General features: G+C 42.1%; 1 long non-coding RNA gene across 1 annotated transcript; it reads right to left on the bottom strand.

Annotated features, from left to right (window-relative positions):
- Window positions 1–5,686: 5,686 nt before the first annotated feature.
- Window positions 5,687–12,287, bottom strand: LOC131838685 (uncharacterized). Its single transcript, XR_009356677.1, has 2 exons — window positions 10,435–12,287; window positions 5,687–5,860 (listed from the first exon to the last, which is right to left on the bottom strand). It is a non-coding gene; the product is annotated as an uncharacterized LOC131838685 (long non-coding RNA).
- Between the last annotated feature and the right edge of the window lie 1,148 nt (window positions 12,288–13,435).

Here is a 13,435-nt window from a genome sequence, read left to right as displayed (position 1 = left end):
ATCTAGAATTTTGACTGGCCTGTTTTAATGGATACCTGTGATATTTGGAGGGCAGAAGATTTTCAGTTGTTTTTTTTTTAAGATTTTTATTTATTTATTTATTTATTTGACACAGAGAGAGAGTCAGAGGTCACAAGTAGGCAGAGAGGCGGGCAGAGAGAGAGGAAGCAGGCTCCTTGCTGAGCAGAGAGCCCGATGTGGGCCTCGATCCTGGGACCCTGAGCCAAAGGCAGAGGCCTAACCCACTGAGCCACCCAGGTGCCCTAAGATTTATTTTTAAGTAATCTCTATACCTAATCTGGGGCTCAAACCCACAACCCCAAGATCAAGGGTTGCCTGCTCTAGCAACTGAGCCAGTTTATTCAGATTATTCAGTTTAAAGAAACAACATATTCAAAGGCCTTAATTCCTTCATTGAATAAATTATCAAGGAACTACATCAAGCCAGGTAGTATTCTGGATGCTGGGGATATAGTGATAAACAAGTCAGGCAGAGCTGGGCTTTCATGGAGTGTACACGCTACTACCAACGGCATTAAATAGGGTAATGCAATAGAGTGTCACATGAATGTATGAATGTGTGTCCATTTTATTTTATTTTGTTTTTTATTTTTTTAATAAGGCTCCGTGCCCAATATGGGGCTTGACCTCATTACTCTGGGATCAAGAGCCTGTCCATTTTATTTATTGCTTAGAAAAATTCTTTTTTAAAATTGTATTTATTTACTTGAAAGAAAGAGAGAGAACACGGGAGAGAAAGCATGAGCAGCAAGAGTGAGAAGCAGACTCCCCATTGAGCAGGGAGCCAGGCCTATGTGGGGCTCAATCCCAGAACCCTGAGATCACCAACTGAGCTGAAGGCAGCTGCTTAACCAACTGAGTCCACCCAGGTGCCCCAAGATTTTATTTTTTTTAAAGTAATCTCTACACCAAATGGGGGGGTTAAGCCCACAACCTGGAGATTAAGAGTTGCATTCTCTCCTGACTGAGGCAAACAGGTGCCCTGAGTGTGTGTCTATTTTAAACCAAATGGAGAGAAGGCCTTTCTGAGGAGGAAACATCTCAAGTGAGGCTTGAATGACAAGGAATCAAAGAAGATTAGAGGCAGAGGAGAGCACTTAAGTGCAACAACTCCTGGGCAGCAAAGGACCTAGCATACCCAAAACAGTTCTGAAAAAGAAAACAAAGCTGGAAGACTCACACAGTCCCATTTCAGAACCTACTGTAGAGTATCAATAATCAAGATAGTGTGATTTTAGTGTAAGAATAGATATTTATATCCATGGAAGAGAATAAAGAATCTAGAAATAAACCTAACTGTATAAGGTCAACTGAATTTCAACAAGGATACCAAGTTAATTAAATAGAGGAAAGACCGTCTTCCAAAAAAATGGTGCTGAAACAATTAGACATCTATATGCAAAAAAAGAAACATAATTTGCACCCTGTACATAGAAAAGTCAACTTCAAATGGATAAATCTAAATATAAAACCTAAAACTACAAAACTTAAATAAGAAAACATAAGTGAAAATCTTTGTAATCTTGGGTTAAGCAGAGATTTCTTTGCTGGGACATAAAAAACACAAACCATTAAAAAAAACGGATAAAGGGGCGCCTGGGTGGCTCAGTGGGTTAGGCCGCTGCCTTCGGCTCGGGTCATGATCCCGGGGTCCTGGGATCGAGTCCTGCGTTGGGCTCTCTGCTCAGCAGGGAGCCTGCTTCCCTCTCTCTCTCTGCCTGCCTCTCTGCCTACTTGTGATTTCTGTCAAGTGAATAAATAAGGTCTTTAGAAAACAAAACAAAACAAAAAACCGGATAAATATGAACTTCATCAAAATTAAAAACTTTTTCAAAAGCTCTTATTTAAAAAATAAAAACCAGGGGCACCTGGGTGGCTCAGTGGGTTAAAGCCTCTGCCTTCAGCTCGGGTCGTGATCTCAGGGTCCTGGGATCGAGCCCCACATTGGGCTCTCTGCTCAATTGGGAGCCTGCTTCACTCCTCTCTCTGCCTGCCTCTCTGCCTACTTGTGATTTCTCTCTGTTAAATAAATAAATAAGTTCTTTAAAAAATAAAAAGCAGCCACAGACTGTGAGAAAATATATGGAAAACACATATCTGATAAAAGGCCTATATCCCACAATATAAAAAGAACTCTTACAACTTGATTAGAAAACAAAACACCTAACTTAAAAAATGGACAAAGGACTTGAACAAACACTTTATCAAATGAAAAGTACAGATGACAAATAAATACATTAGAGATGCTGAACATCATTACCAGAATTGCAAATGAAAGATTTTATTCATTTATTTGAGAGACAGCATGAGCAGGAAAGTGGGGAGCAGAGGAGAGGGAGAGGGAGAAGCAGGGTCCCCCCTGAGCAGGGAGCCCAATGGGAGACTTTTTTTTTTTTTTAAGATTATTTATTTATTTGACAGAGAGAGAGAGAGAGAGAGAGATCACAAGTAGGCAGAGGCAGGCAGAGAGAGGCGAAAGCAGGTTCCCTACCCGGCAGAAAGCCTGTTACGTGGCTTAATCCCAGGACCCTGAGACCATGACCTGAGCTGAAGGCAGAGTCTTACCCCACTGAGCCACCTAGGTGCCCCCCAATGGGGGACTTGATCCCAGAACCCCAGGATCATGACTTGAGCTGAAGGCAGATGCTTAACCAAGCCACCCAGGTGCCCAGAAATTACAAATTAAAACCACAATGCTCTATCACCACACACCCACTAGAATGGCTAAAATTACAAATATAGACAATGCAAAATGCTAGGGAGGATGAGGAGCATACCCTGATGATGGGAAGGCAAAAAGATATATCCACTTTAGAAAACATTTTGTCAGTTCTTTTCTATCTTTCCTGTTCTTTGCTTCCTTCCTTCTTTCTCTCTCTCTTTCTTTCTGAAGTATACTTGACATACAATATTATATTACTTTCAGGCACATAACTTGGCAGTTTCTTAGGCAGTTGCACATATATTTACCACATAACCCAGAAATCCCACTTCTGGTATTTCCCCGAGAGATATCTGCCCACACAAAGACCTGTACAATGAATGCTTGTGGCAGCTTTATTCAAAAGCTCCAAACTGGGAAATACCTAAATGTCTTATCAACCAGTGAACTGATACAAATTATAGCACACCTATACAATGAAATAATACTCTTTAGCAATAAAATTAATACACATGACAACACAGAAGAATCTCAAAAGTGTTACAGGAAGTGAAATAAGCCAGACACAAAACCCTACATACTGTATCGTACCATTTCATAACAATTTGGGAAAGACAAATCTTAGAGATGGGAATCAAATGAGTGGTTGCTAGGGGCTATGGTAATGGTTGTGGGACGGGGACTGACTACGAAGAGGCACAGGAGAACTTTTTGGAGTGACAGAAATATCCTATATCCCAACTGTGATGGTTATATTACTTTACACATCAGCCAAAACTTGACATATCGTGCATTTAAAAATGGTGAATTTGGGGCCACTTCAGTGGCTGAGTCCGTTAAGCACCTAACTCTTGGTTTCGGCTCAGGTCATGATCTCAGGGTTGTGAGGTTGAGCCCCATGAGGGCTCTGCCTTCAGCTCAGAGTCTGCTCTCTCCCTCTCCTTCTGCCCCTCCCCCCTTTCACATGCACATTCTTTCTAAGTAAATAAATAAATGCACATTCTCTCTAAAAAAAAAAAATAATTTTTCAGAAGATTTTATTTATTTGACAGAGGGAGATCACAAGTAGACAGAGATGCAGGCAGAGAGAGAGAGAGAGAGAGAGGGAAGCAGGCTCCCTGCTGAGAAGAGCGCTGGATGTGAGACTCGAGCCCAGGACCCTGAGATCATGACCTGAGCCGAAGGCAGCGGTTTAACCCACTGAGCCACCCAGGCGCCCCATAAATAAATTTTTTTTAAAGATAAATTTTACTGTATGTAAATTATTCTGTTATGAACCTGAATTATAGGCCATAAAAGGCACTGCAGCTTTCTCTTTGTTCTCTTTTGAATCACTTACTCCAGGGGAAGCCAGGTATTATGAGGACACTCATCACCCTTATGGAGAGGACCACAAGATAAGGAACTGAAACTTCTTGCCAACTTGTGAGTGAGACATCTTGAAATCTGATCCTTGAGTCCCAATCCTTGAATTAACTGGGGCTGTTGCCCTGGCAGCATCTTGCCTGCAACCTCATGAGAAATCCTAAGGCAAAATCAACTAGCTAAGCCAGTTCTAAATCTCTGACCCAAAGAAACTGTGAGGTAATAAATATTTGTTTTTTAAGTCACTAAGTCTGGGGTAATTTGTTAAACAATTATAGATAGCTAATATACTGAGAGATGGGGGAGTAATCTGAGGCGATATTGGGAGAGGTAGGGGTAGGTAGGGGCCAGATCTTGTAGACTTAGAGGTGTGTAAGAACTTCGGATTTGATTACAACTTCAATGGTAAGCTATTGGCCGTTTTATTCAGAATAACAATTACAATTTCACTTTACTCAATTACTATGGAGTGGTCAAGAATGGAGGCAGAAAGGGGCGACTGGGTGGCTCAGGTGGTTAAGCGGCTGCCTTCAGCTCAGGTCATGATCCCAGGGTCCTGGGATCGAGTCCACATGGGCTCCCTGCTTAGTGGGGAGTCTGCTTTACCCTCTCCCTCTGCTGTTTGCTCTCTCTCTCTCTAAAAAATAAATAAAATCCTGAAAGAAAAAAAAGAATGGAGGTAGTGTATGTGAGAGATGATGGAGGCCCAGACTAGGTGGTGCCAGTGGAGATGGATGTCTAGAGAAAAGGAAGTAGAGGAATCAGGATGAGCCTAGGGCCTTTTTGTCTGAATAGTTGAAATGAGAATAACTATAAAAGGAATATATTGTGGAAATGATGGATAAAAGCAAGTCTTGAAGGAGTATATAAATATAATGTGTTTGCTGAAAACTGTAAATAGGTCAGTATGGCTGGAATTTATGGTGATTGTATGGGAGGAGAGAAAAGACAGGCATGGAAGAAAGACCCTTTTTATCACCATAAAATATCTGGACTTTGTATAGTCAAAAGCCACTCAAAGATTTTAAGTAGCAGAGTGACTGATCAAATTTACGTTTTAATTTTTATTTTTTAAAATTATTTTAGTTTTATTCATTTATTTGACACAGAGAGAGAGATCACAAGTAGGCAGAGAGGCAGGCAGAGAGAGAGAGGGAAGCAGACTCCCTGCTGAGCAGAGAGCCTGATGTGGGGCTTGAACCCAGGACCCTGAGACCATGACCTGAGCTGAAGGTAAAGGCTTAATCCACTGAGCCATCCAGGCTCTCCCAAATACACTTTTTAGAAGGATAACTAGCAGCAGAATTTGGATTGAAGATGGGAGACATTTTGAATTGAATTAACCCCCTGATTTTAAAGAGGCAGTAGAAAATGGTAGGAAGAAAATATGGGGCACCTGGGTGGCTCAATTAATTGAGCATCGGGACTCTTGGCTTCTGTTTGGGTCATGATCTCAGAGTCATGAGACTGAGCCCTGCACTCCGCTCTGCACTCAGAAGAGAGTCCACTTGAGATTCTCTCTCCCTCTGCCCCTCTTCCTGCTCCCTGGAGTTGCTTGCATATGCTCTCTCTCAAATAAATGAATAATCTTAAAAAAAATATTTATTTATTTATTTATTTTATTTGAGAGAGAGAGAAAGAGAGAGAGAAAGAGAAGGAATGGGGGAGGGGCAATGGGAGAAGGAGAAGCAGACTCCCCGCTGAGTGTGGAGCTGGATGCAGGGCTTGATCCCAGGACCCTGAGATTATGACCTGAGTTGAAGGCAGACGCTCAACTGACTGAGCCACCTAGGCACCCCTGAATGAATAAATCTGAAAGAAAGAAAGAAAGAAAGAGGAAAAGGAAGAAAAAAAGGAAAAACGTAAATGGCTTTGGAGTTAGATGGACCCAAATTCAAATCATGCATAGCAAATTACCATCTATTACAAGTTGAGTTGTGTCTCCCCCGCCACCCCAATTACCTCCAACTCATATGTTGAAGTCCAAACCGCCACTACCTCAGATATGATCTTGTTTGGAAATAGAGACATTGCAGATGTAATTAATTAAGATAAGGTCATACTGGAGTAGGACAGGCACCTAATCCAACAATCAGTATCCTTATAAAAAGGGAAAACTTGGGGGGCACCTGGGTGGCTCAGTGGGTTAGGCCGCTGCCTTCGGCTCGGGTCATGATCTCAGGGTCCTGGGATCGAGTCCCGCATCGGGCTCTCTGCTCCGCAGGGAGCCTGCTTCCTCCTCTCTCTCTGCCTGCCTCTCCGACTACTTGTGATCTCTGTCAAATAAATTAATAAAAGATTAAAAAAAAAAAAAAAAAAAAAAGGGAAAACTTGGTCAGACATGTGTACAAGGATGATGCTATTTGAACATGAAGGCAAGAACTACAGATCCAGGAATGCCAAAGATTACCAACAATCCACTGAAAACTAAGGGAGAGGCATGTAACAGATTCTGCTTCACAGCCTTCAGACAGTGAGATACTAAATTTCTGTTAAGCCATTCAGTTTGTCATACTTCATTCTGCTAGCCCTAGCAAACTAACAGACCGTGGACAAATTATTCTATTTTGCTAATCCCTAGTCTCCTCATCCGTAAAATGGGGATAAACTGCATCTACCTAATAGGGTGGTCACAAGAATTAAATTAAATGGCACTTGTAAAACACCTGGCATGAGCATGCAATACTTAAGTATTATTTTACATTTGTGAGACACTAATGCTACCCAAAGAAAATGGGACTTTTCTAGAGATTTTTGGAAAGATTCCCTACAACATCAGGGCCATGTGCAACATAACCAGAAAGTAACAGGGTGAATAAGATGATCTCAGAATCCCTTTATCCTGTTGGATTCTTTTGAATGGAGCCCTGGGTAGTCTTGCTCTCTATTGGGATAGAACACTATTACAAGGACCACAAGTATCCTCAAAGGCAGGAAGATTGAGGCTAACTAACATCCTGTGGTGGGGTCAAGTTGGAAAGGGAAAGAGGTGAACAAAGCTAGAGAAGAATGGGCCAGATACCTTAGGCCTCCAGGCTTCCCAGCTCACTTCCTTGGGTAAAAAAATGTAGGCTGTGGATTGTCCTCTCCCCAGCTCCATAAGGGAAACCCAACGGAGGCCTCATCAGTCTCTGGAACGCCTAGTCCTTTCAAGCAGGGAGTCCCTTGCCAAAGCAAACAATCCCAGCTCTACGATTGTGCTCTGGCTGGGGTGGGGGAGAACAAAGATCCCTTTCTTTGCTTCCCCAACTCTATGGCTCCAGCCAAAGGCACTGTTTACACAATCTTCCCTGGTGAAGAATTTGTTCCTTTTCTCTCTCTAGGTTGCAGCTGGAAAAGATTGACTCCCTCCTTGCCTGTTTCTTTTCCCCAGATCCCTGGTCAGGAAAAGTGCCCAAAAATACCTGAACCTCCCACCCTCAGACAGGATGTCAGCACACAGAGCAGTAACTCTAGGCCCTTTTGTGATGTGACCAGAGAACCTCCAAGTTTTAATGGCAGAAGGCCTATCTGGCTGGGAAAGACAGGCTGCTGGCTAGAGAGACCAGGAGACAAACTTGTCTCCATTCCAATTCTGTTTATTCCTCCCTCTCTATTCCCATGGGGTTACTAGGCTTTCCCAATTCATCTGCACAACTGAATTGAATAATCAAAATCCAGAGCAGATTTGATTCCTTCTTTAAAAGGAGATAATGTGGGCAGGATGAAAATCGTTTTTCTAATGGATAATCTAATGGGTTTTTTAGTTTACTAATTCTTTTTTTTTTTTTTTAAAGATTTTATTTATTTGACAGAGAGAGATCACAGTAGAAAGAGTGGCAGGCAGAGAGAGAGAGAGGGTAGCAGGCCCCCTGCTGAGCAGGGAGCCCGATTCGGGACTCGATCCCAGGACCCTGAGATCATGACCTGAGCCGAAGGTAGCGGCTTAACCCACTGAGCCACCCAGGTGCCCCTAGTTTACTAATTCTAGTGGTACATGTTTTCCTTAAACCCTAAAACAAAGCAAGGAAGAGGAACGAAAGCCCCAGAGTGGTGGAGTCTAATTTTAGTACTGGCAGAGAATCCTAGTGTTAAGTTACTCTTGGTAAATTAGTAACCAAGAAAGAACAGAGATAGAGACAATTTACAAGATCTTGTGTTCTAAAAGGAAGTTTCAAAATTTAATTCCACTTATTTCTATGACAGCTCCAGGAAGCACATCTCAAGGAAATGTGCTCATTTCACACAAGGGAAGAAACTTGAAGCATAAATTTACCTAAAGCGACTTGAACCCAGGATTCTGGGACTTTCAGTCTGGTCAACTCTATAGGGCCAAGCTGCTTTCTGAAAATTTTATGGTCTTTTGCACTGCACAAATTTTCCTGAGCTAAATCCCCACTGACTATTCTCCTGTTGCTAAGGGAGTTATAAGCTAGCTGTTTATTATCCTTTGCAGTTATGTTTTGGAAACTTGAAAGTCCCCACTCCAACTGCTGGGTGATGTGAATGGAAAGGCCTTACAGGTACAAAGGGGATGTAAGTCTGTCTGGTCTTGGATTCCACACCTACATATACATAACCCTTCCTGCCCCACAAAATCTGCAGAGCTGGTTTCTGTAAAAGCAGCTACATAATTCCTGGAAGGCTCTAATCCACAGTGGTTAAAAATACCCATCTTGAAGGCAGAGCTGAGCCAACTAAACTGAGCCTGCCCAGAAACCCAGGAAATAGGCAGTGGGATAAAATGAATCCGGGGGAGGCAAAAATGTTACCTACCAGCAAGTTAACAACAGGGATGGTAACTGTAAGAAAAACAGATCAATCACCTTCACTGAGAAGTCTAAATAACTATCTACATTTGTTTTACCTCTCCACCAATGATATTGTGGCCCCTATACCTTGTGATGTGATAGAATGCAAGCAACTTTGGTTGTGGGTTTCTATTTGGTTTTATCACTTCCTACCTAGATAACCTTAAGGACAAGGCATCACTCTTGAATCTGAGGCTTAGTTTTTTTCATCTGTTAAAACAAGAAAATACATCTACTTCATACAAATTAAATAGCTATAGAAAAATATTATGCCATATAATTTTTGTTTAAAGGTCTTTCTTTCTTTAGCCTTCCTGAGCTACATTAAATTCAATGAAGTTAAGAGGCAGAGGGCCAGATAAGTCAACTTCTGGAGTTCCTTTTCAGCATTAAGAGTCAGATGAAATGTTACTTCTTTTGCAGATTTAAACATTGTATAAACTTTCTACACTACATAATAAATTATTACAAACTTAGTGGTTTAAAACAATACCCATTTATCACCTTACTATTCTGTATCATAAATCCAGGAAACTTGTGTTCTCTGCTTAGGATCTCACAAAGCCAAAGTCAAGGCAGGTGTTGACTGGGCTAGTCTTTTTTTTTTCCCCTTATGTAGGCTCCACATTCAGCACGGAGCCCAATGTAGGGAGATCAAGACCTGAGCTGGTATCAAGGGTTGGATGCTTAACTGACAGAACCATCCAGGCACCCTGCGGGCTAGAATTTTATTTAGAGGTTCTGAGGAAGAATTCACTTCCAAGCTCATTCATACCATTGGGAGAATTCAGTTCCTTGCAGTTGCAGGACGTAGGTCCTCATTTCCTTGCTGGTTGCTGTTTTGGGGGGTCAATTCTGGTTCTCAGAGGCCACTTTCCAGTCCTTGTATCTGGTCCCCTACATCTCCAAAGCCAGCAATGGAACACTGAATCCTCCTTTCAAATCTCTCATTTATCTTTCTGCCACCACCCTTAGAAAGCTCTTTGCTTTTAAGGGTTCCTGGGATTAGATCAGGCCCCCACAGATAATCTCCCTATCTTGTCAACTGTGCCATGTAATGTAACAAAATCACACCCATCATATCCCATCAAATCCAAAGGTTCTGGGGATTAGAGTAGGACACATTTAGGGGAGTCATTTAAAAAATTCTGCCTACCACCACACTTATTCAAAAGATCAAAGATCTCTTATGGGGTAAGGGGAGGAAGGAACTGGGAACAAACTGTCTCTAAGTAACCATTTACACTTATTACAGTAAGAGAAGCCAAGCATTTGAGATGAGAGGCCTGACCTCATCCTGGTATTCTATCCATCATGTCTTCTGCCATTTCTACGGTAGCTAATTTGATCACAATGTACTTACTAACACTCACACTGCCTTGAGATGAATGTTTCAAAACTAAAAACATTTTAAGGAATGCCTGGGGACTAAAAAATCTTGCGTTTTAAGTCTTTCTCATCAGTGAGAACACCAAGCTGTCCAAGAGTGTGTCCTAAGAATACATGTAGGAAAATGCATAATTTTAGATACAACTCAATAAAGACAAAGTTTAATTGCTCACAACTTAGAGGATGAGGACAATATCCTCTACTTACCAGAGTGACGCTGTCCTTTTCCCTTTTCTATTTCAGAATTCAGCTTGAATATTCCTTCATCTCATTTCTCTTGAAAGGATGTAAAGACACAGAGCAGCCTCTAAGTGCCCGGACACCAACTTAAGCTAAATCACCAGTGTTGTTCCTAAACATATTTCTCATCTGGATGACCTGAGAAAGCCTCAAACTAATAGATCCATCCTGAAAGGGAGCCTGTAACAGGGTTACTCATTACTGCTGTTTAACATTTAGATTATTTCCAAAGGACATCATTTTCCTCTAATTAGAATGGCACTCCTCCCCTGGTTCTGAAGAAACACAACTGACTTTTGAAAAAACAGGAGTAAAAGGGAAGCAAGCCTCACTGCCTTCAGCATCCTTGGGTTCTCTCTCACATGTTTTATGGCTAGAATTTATAAATTTTGGATGGTCAGTTCCCTTTTCCATGCCAACCATAAAAAAGGGAGAAGCCATCTACAAAATGGCTATAATATGCTGTGAGCTCCATGAATGAGAAAGCAAATTATAATCAATATATTGAATTTTGATGGCACCATCCTTTCCAAACACTCAAAGGGCCTCTGTGTGTATGCACATTAATTCCTGTGATGAAGATTATTATTCCTATTTAGTAGATGGGGACAAACAGAGGGCCTAGAAAGTTACTGGTCAGTGATCTGCCCAGTATCACAGTGGCCAGTGGTGGAAGAGCGATTAGAACATCTCCTGATATACCTGAAACTAATGTAACACTGTGGTCTACTCAACTTAAAAAAAAATAAAATAAAATAAATCTGACTTCAAACATGGTCTCTTTCTAAAACTACAAGGACAGTAGAAAGCTTTCATTACATATTATTAAAGTTGGAAAGCGCTTCAGAAAATTTGCTCTTGGACCCTCTACTAAAACATAGCACTTCTCTTCCTAAGTTGTTAGCAACCTGGGTTGCCAATAACTATCTCCTGGGGCTTGAAACGAAGAGGTTGCCTGGACTCCTCCTGAAGTTGCTTCCAAGCTCCTTGCAGCACCATCTCATCATTTACCTCAGAGAGAACAAAAACACGTGGGCCACTAAGCTGTGCTCTCCCCAAGCACCTAAGTTGATAAGGGGCTAGCTAGAATCTATCCCAAAGAAAGGGCCAAGAGAAAAAAACAGATACCTGATGACTCGGAAAGGAGATGGGCAGCAGAGGCCCTACCAGAGATACAAATCTAAGAGACCATAGTCGAGGAATAGAGTCTGTTCCCTCTCTCAAAATATGTACATACCTTCCACCCACTCTGAGCTGGAGGAGCTATTCTAGTGAAAGCTCCACTTGGAGCCCTATGGCCCAGAATACACTTAGTTGGGCGTAGTAGAGCAATCTGGAAGCAAGCTGTGGATAGGATCCCTCTCAACCCTTGATCTAGCAAAAGGACAGGGATGAACGATTTTGGGTGACCTGCTTCCTGAGGATTAGTTTACTCTGGAGTTAAGTCTGCACTGGGCTTTAATTTTATAGTCATTCACATTATCAGGTAAGGACTTTAACCCAGTTTACTTCAAGCATGTGTAGGATAAGGCTTATTTTAAGTGTATCTAGCCATTAGAAAATATAATTCTTCACTTTTATATTAACCCCACTGTCCAAAGTCCCTCTTCAGAAATTTATTTTTTTTAAAGATTTTTTTTAAATTTATCTGACAGAGATCACAAGTAGGCAGAGAGACAAGCAGAGAGAGAGGAGGAAGCAGGCTCCCTGCAGAGCAGAGAGCCCGATGTGGGGCTCGATCCCAGGACCCTGGGATCATGACCTGAGCCGAAGGCAGAGGCTCAACCCACTGAGCCACCCAGGTGCCCCCCTCTTCAGAAATTTTTTTTTTTTTTTTTTAAGATTTTATTTATTTATTTGACAGAGAGAAATTACAAGTACACTGAGAGGCAGGCAGAGAGAGAGAGAGAGAAGGAAGCAGGCTCCCTGCTGAGCAGAGAGCCCAACGTGGGACTCGATCCCAGGACCCTGAGATCATGACCTGAGCCGAAGGCAGCGGCTTAACCCACTGAGCCACCCAGGCGCCCCGTCTCTTCAGAAATTTTTAAGGGAAAAGGTTTATCTTTGCTTATTCTGCCCTTTCCTCTTGCTTGGGATAAGTAACTGGCAACATGGCTTGGGGAGAATCCCACAAGACCAGCAGTATGGTATTTTTTTTTTTTAAAGATTTTATTTTTTTATTGGACAGACAGCACAAGTAGGCAGAGAGGCAGGCAGAGAGAGAGGAGGAAGCAGGCTCCCTGCCAAGCAGAGAGTCCGATTCGGGGCTCGATCCCAGGGACCTGGGATCATGACCTGAGCCGAAGGCAGAGGCCCCAACCCACTGAGCCAACCAAGTGCACCAGCAGTATGGTATTCTTACACCCTGGCTACAAGATATGATCCTTACTCTAGCTCCAGCTTAGCTAGTCAGTGTTTCTGAGGAAATCCTTTGACATTTCAAACTCTTGGTTTCCTCACTTGTGAAGGTGGGTGGTTTAGATAATTAAATATAAAGAGTGACAAAGATATTGCTGAGATGCATCATTTAGATACTTCTAGGGATACAAAAATGAACATGACATAGTCGCTTCAAGGAACTGAGTCTAACTTGGAAGATAAAAAACATATACATGCATACAAATCCACAATTTATCATAGACCATAAGCATTATAAAGGATACAACATACTCTATAGTCCTTTATTTTGGTTAGTGCTCATTTGGCTGATGGTAGATGGAAAACAGATGAAAGTTTCGTAATGAAGAGTTAGCATTTAAACTTTTTTTAAGAAAATATTTATTTGAGAGAGAGAGCAAGACAGTGAGAGCATGAGCAGGGGTAAGGGCAGAGGGAGAAGCAGACTCCCTGTTGGGCAAGGAGCCTGACGTGGGGTTCAATCCCAGGACCCTGAGATCATGACCTGAGCCGAAGGCAGCTGTTTAACTGACTCAGCCACCCAGGCACCCCTAAACTCAGTCTTTAAAGA

This window comes from Mustela lutreola, chromosome 8 (genome assembly GCF_030435805.1).
Source record: "Mustela lutreola isolate mMusLut2 chromosome 8, mMusLut2.pri, whole genome shotgun sequence".
NCBI classification, from domain to species: Eukaryota; Metazoa; Chordata; class Mammalia; order Carnivora; family Mustelidae; genus Mustela; species Mustela lutreola.
Note: the sequence above shows the minus strand (reverse complement) of the source record. Positions and strands in the feature narration are given on the sequence as shown.